Source organism: Peromyscus eremicus, chromosome 3 (assembly GCF_949786415.1).
Source record: "Peromyscus eremicus chromosome 3, PerEre_H2_v1, whole genome shotgun sequence".
Taxonomy (NCBI): domain Eukaryota; kingdom Metazoa; phylum Chordata; class Mammalia; order Rodentia; family Cricetidae; genus Peromyscus; species Peromyscus eremicus.
The window spans coordinates 150,516,726-150,522,726 of record NC_081418.1 but is presented as its reverse complement, the minus strand read 5'-3'; positions in this window follow the sequence as shown (position 1 = coordinate 150,522,726).

Below are 6,001 nucleotides of genomic sequence, written 5' to 3'. Positions count from 1 at the left end.
TCAATTGTATCCTGTTTGGCATGTTCAGCTCCTGAGCTGTGAGCCTTCCCTAGCCCCTGAGTTAAAATGATGTTTCCCCTGAGACTCCTAAGACCTGTGGGAACCCCCTGAGCCTTTCACAGAATGCAAATAAAACTGAGGCCAGAGGGTAACAAGGCCAGGGTGACAAGCCTTGTCACAGTACTCCTTCCAAGGTGCCAATCAAGTGGAGGGCTAATTATGGCAGGAAGGCAGGGAAGTGAACTACTCGGGCCTCCACTGACGTCTGTTCTGTTCTGGACAGACAGGACTTGGTGGGCTCAAGGAAGCTGTTGGCCTCTATCCTGTCTCACTTCGCAAAGCTTTGTCTGAACACAGGTTTCTGCTATAACGAATGTGAAGTGCACAACCTGAGGAAAGGGAACTTGTTTCCTGTAGGGCGAGCAGCTGGGGTTTGGGAAAGCCAACCTCTTTCATTACTTTGAGTGGCCTTCCTGGGGGACAGACTCCCTAGAGGCAGGAAGAATGAGGACAGGGGAGGGCACCAGCGCAGGATGGAAAGCACAGGACAGCCATGTAAGAGTATTTCCTCAGCTGCATCTTGCCCTGATTTTATGTCTTGCTCTCTACCTGTCAGAACATCAGGCTTTTTTGCTAACCAGACATGAAAAGCCCACATGTGGGAGAGAGCTTGTGACTTGTTTGTTTTGGGGACAGGGTGTCATGAAATCCAGGCCATGCTCACACTATGGAGCCAAGGATGACTCTGAACTCCATCCTCTGCCTCTGCCTCTCAAATGCTGGGTTACAGGTGTGTACTGCATGCTCCACCAAGCCTGCTGCTTTGTAGGTTAGACTGGACACCAGGGCTTGTAGGTCTTAGAAATGCTAATGTGGACAGTCTGCACTGGGAACTTCCAAGTTAGTGAGACCCTCATGCCGGAACAGGTCTGAGTCTGGAGGAGGGTGGGTCGGAACAAGTGTCTGGGGCTGACTGAGGTGAAAGAGAGCACCAGAAGGTCTCTGAGCCTGGGTCTCACCCTGTTCTGCTTTCAGGCCCTGGGTCCTCCAGCTCAAGGGTTCTTGCACTTCAGTGTGCACAGGTCACCTAGGAGAAGTCCTAATGTGCAGACTCCTAGACCCAGGCTTCAGGTTCTGAACCTGGCACTCCAGGATAGGGCTGGCACATATATTTACACAATTATTTATTATGATGAATGATTGTTTAAGACCTTTGGCAGGTGGCTGAGAGGCCATCTCTGAGGAAGCTTGACTGGGCTCCCATCTGCTGCCCTGGAACATTCTAGAGCTGCCACCTAGTGTCCGACTTTTGGTAGTTGTTGTTCTCTATTGTTCAATTTCCACATTTATAAACTAGAGGAAGAAAAGTACTTCTTTTATGAATCTGTGTGGATTAAAAGAAGTTAAGTCATATGGAGGTCATTTTTATAGTCTGCAGAATCAGGCAGCAGAGCTAGGTAGCCGTATAGTCATTGAACACACATGGAAAGTGAGGTCCCTTGGGTGAACAAAGTCACAGGAGACCTGCCTCCTGGCAATACCCCTAGAAGAGGCACAGTCTGAGAGGTGTGAGTCCCAGCACCTACTGACAGGTGTGAGTCCCAGCACCCACTGACAGGTGTGAGTCCCAGCACCCACTGACAGGTGTGACTCCCAGCGCCCACTGACAGGTGTGACTCCCAGCACCCACTGACAGGTGTGACTCCCAGCACCCAGCAGGTTGAAACAAGATGGTCACAACTAAACAGGTAAGCTTTCTCTCCTGATCTTTGTCATTTAAAATACACATGAATACAGAGCAACCAGCTGCAGGGAGAGGGCTTTAAGGCAGGCAGGAAGTGGGGGCAGGGCTGTGCTTATGACCACCTCTGTGGAGGGTGGGAAGGGTGAAGAGAGCCCTGCTGGAGACTACACGGGACTTGGGATTCAACAACACAGGAGGTAAGATAGAATCCCACCAAGTGTTCTTCTCTTGGTATATCCTTCATGTTTATTTACTTTATTTTTATATTTTAAAGTGTTATGTGTATTTATATCAGTGATGTGTATGTGCACATGTGTGTAAGTGCCTGTGGAGACCAGAAGAGGGTGTTAGATCTCCTGAGCCGGAAACAACCCAGTGTGGGTGCTGGAAATGAACTGGGATCTGCTCAACAACAGAATGTGTTCTTATCTTTCCAGCCTCTATATGCATGCACTTTTAAAGCAAGTATTTTTCAGTGGCTGTCCCAAGGTTTAACATGTACATTTAAAAACAATTTAAATACACCCTTATATAATACTACACAACTGCTTTTTAATGGGAATATGTACCCACCCCATCCTTTCCATCTTCATGTCAATCACTTCACTTATCTATATGCTGTGGTCATATTATCACCATACAATTATCACTTTTGAGCCATCATTTTAAGGATAAATTATTCTACCTTCATTTATTTTTTTTCTATTGTTCTTTGCATAGATTAGAGTTTCTAGCTCTTGTATTTTCTTCTCCTCCTCCTCCTCTTTTGGGCAGTGAAGTCCCGTGTGTGTGTGTGTGTGTGTGTGTGTGTGTGTGTGTGTGTGTGTGTGTGTGTTTTAATGTGCATTGGTGTTTTGCCTGCATGTATGTCTGTGTCAGATCTTGGAGTTAGACAGTTGTCAGCTGCCATGTGGGTGCTGGGAATTGAACCTGGGTGCTCTGGAAGAGCAGTCAGTGCTCCCAACGGCTGAGCCATCTCTCCAGCCCCATGAGCATATTTTATTGCCTTTACTCTTGAAAGGAAATTCCACTGGCTGTAGAAGTTGAGGTTGGCAGTCATTTTCTTTTAGCATTTCAAATGTTATACACCACTGTTCTTGCTTCTGTAAAGCAAACCTGCAATAATCTCTACTCTGTTTTCCCTGCTGCCTGTGGATCCCTTCAAGATTTTCTATTAGTCTGCGGAGGCTCTCCGGCTGCCATTGCCTCAAACATTTCTCTGGCCTGTCGGTTTTGCTTAGATTCCTGTCTGTTAGACATTTTTGATTTGGTCTCATAGACTTTTTGGTCACTATGTCTTTGAATTCTAGTATTTCCTTTTGATTAATTTTTGGGTGGTAGTAGTGGGGTAGAGACTCACTAATGCAGCCCAGGCTAGCCTTAAGTTTGGATTTCAGGCATCGGCCACCATGACCAGTCTAACCCATGCTTATGGTGTCTATCTCTCTATTGACATTACCTCTCTGGTCTTGCACATTGTATAACTTTCCCACCATCTGTATCAAATCACAACTCTTCTAAATTGCCTACCTGATAATATAAACATCCATGTCATACCTGAGTGTGGGTTCCATGATTGTTTTCTCTCTTTAAATTTAGCCATTTCTTTCCTTTTGCAACTTGTTATTTCATTGCGGAAAACTGGGTTTTAGGGATTGTGACTAATCTGTTTTTAGTAGAAAGGCTTGTGTCAATCTTCCTGGGAGGTAGGTTATATCTTTACTATAGCTGTACATACCAGGGAAATCAAATTCCTCCAGGGTCCTTGCCTGTGGCTTGGGAATTTTCCTTTTGTCCCCTCCCCTCCCCCACCCCGAGAGAAAGCCTATGTTTTGCAAGGAGGGGGGAGGGAAGGGGGTAGGGTGCGTCAATTCACTTACTTTACTGGAGACTTGGTGAATGTATGAGGTGTAAGAGTGGAAGCTGGTTCCTGGCCATCCAGGCAGTGTCACGAGTGGGTTCCCTCTGGTGGGGTTGGCCTCGTTATACCTTTGGTTGGCCACTCCTCCAAGTTCTGCGTCCACATTACCCCAGTACATTTTGCAGGTCAGACAGATTGTAGGTTGAAAGTTTTCGGACCAGGTTGGTGTCCCAATCCCGTTGGAAGCTTTCCCTGGTTATAGGAGATGGCCGGGTCAGGCTCTGTATCCCCACTACTAGGAGTCTTCGATAGGGTCTCTCGAAGATTCCCACTGGGCTGCCTTGTCCAGCCTTGCTATGAGGGTTTGTGTCTAGTCTTATTGTAACTTGTTAAGCCATATTTGGTTGATATCCCTGGGAGGTCTTTTTTTTTTTTTTTTGAGAGGAAATGGAGGAGTGGATCTTGGGGAGAGGGGAGGTGAGAGGGGTCTGGGAAGAGTGGAGAGGGGAGTAACTGCAGTTGGGATATAATGTATGAAAGAGGAATAAAAATATTATAAACTTTATTTTTTAAAAATTTGCAAATAAATAAAAACCTTACACACTAAATTTAACCAGAAAAAATAAAAAGAGTGGAAGCTGGGGGCATTCTGAAATGGTCACTCTAAGCTGGCCTGTTCTTCCTCTAGGACTTCTTCCCAAAGTTCTGCTTCTGTCCCCTATGGTCTTCCCAGTCGGCTTCCTTGATGCCTTCTTTGCTGTTCACTACGGATTCTCCTGAGCTGAGGGGCGAGGGCCTTCACCGTGGAGTAGTCTCATTAGGGAGGAGAAAGTCAGGGCTTCCAGGGTTCTTCCTCCTCTGCCTAGGGCCATGGAGATTCCCGGATGCTGTAAGAGCCTCCTGGTACTCCTGCCAGCACCCCGCAGGTCACACTGTAGGCCACACTTAGCCTCCTTATCAGATACTACCTCAGTGCTGCATCCAGGGCATCTGGTTGCAACTGCTTTGGGTTGTTTGAGGCTCTCTGGGTGAGTTTGGGTTGTTCTGTTCTGACAAGCTCCAAAAGTGTTACTTTCGTTGTCTGGCATTTTTGTTGTTAGGAGGATTCGAGTAAACTCTTGCCTGCCACCGATGAACACACAGCGTCTTTCCACAGTGTTCCCACAGTGATGCTGCACTCCCACCCTGTAGAGTCTGGAACAAGGACCCTAGTGCACTTTATTTCTCACAGTAGCTCCTGTGGGAGCACGTTTCTGAGGAATGAACAGTTCATGCTGATACGGCTAAACAGGGGCGCTGTTGAAAAGTCACACAAACCCTTGACTAATTGGACCATCCACAGTCATCGGAAGTGGTTGTGGCCAGGGTTTGAACTGAAGTGGTTCTTTTCTGTGGTCAGCATGGAGGAATTAGAAGATTCTGCAAAAGATAACATCAAACACTCGAACAAGGGACCTAGAGAAGACTGAAGGGTGTGGGGCTGGCAGCATCAGACTCAAACCTTGCTGTCTGAACAGGCACAGAGGAGAAACTGAGGCAAGCTATCTTGACACTCCTTATTTGTTTTGAGACAGGGTTTCACAATGGCACTGAACTCCCGAGGGCCAGAGTGCGTCACGTGCCACCACACCACCCAGGCTGTCATAGGTGCAGTCCAAGGCTCTGGCTCACTGCATGCACAGCCTGCAACAGAACCACAGACAGCCTCGGGACGGTGGTTAGATGTGACACACGTGTGCTGAGATTAGAGGAGAAAACGGGTGAGAACCTTGGGGAGGCCAGAGAATACAGTGGGACACGCAGGAAGTCAAGGGGGAAGTCTGGTCACAGACAAGGAAATGACGATGAAGCCACTTGTCTCTTCCTCTAACTCTCCCGCCTGCCTTCTAGGGGTAACCTCAGAACTGCAGATCCGTGACAGAACTGTTGCCTACACGTAGTGGGCATGAAGGACCTACTTCTAGTAAGCACTAAGGAGTCTCTTTTTAATGGTGGGAAGAGCTGTAAATGTTCTGTAAGCAACACTTCCTATTTAAGCATCTACATTTATGAGCTGATGCCTTGTTCTTGGAATTCAGTGGGGACAATCTGCGTTGGCCACAGAGTCATAGTGGAAGCTGAGTTTAGTATATGAAGGTAGCATTACTTCAGCCATGGCTGCCAATGGTTCATTCTGCCTTTTCTAAATCAATACATGACAGGCAAAGACACGAACATATTTAGATCTCTGCATTTGTATTTGTGTGTGTGTGTGTGTGTGTGTGCGTGTGTGTGTGTGTTCTCTTGGCGTGCATATACAAAGCACAATCACCATGTGTCACACTCAGCGTCCGGTTACTTGTTTCTGAGACTGTACAGCTAACGCTTAAAGTAAGTGCCAGGAAGTGTCTTCTACA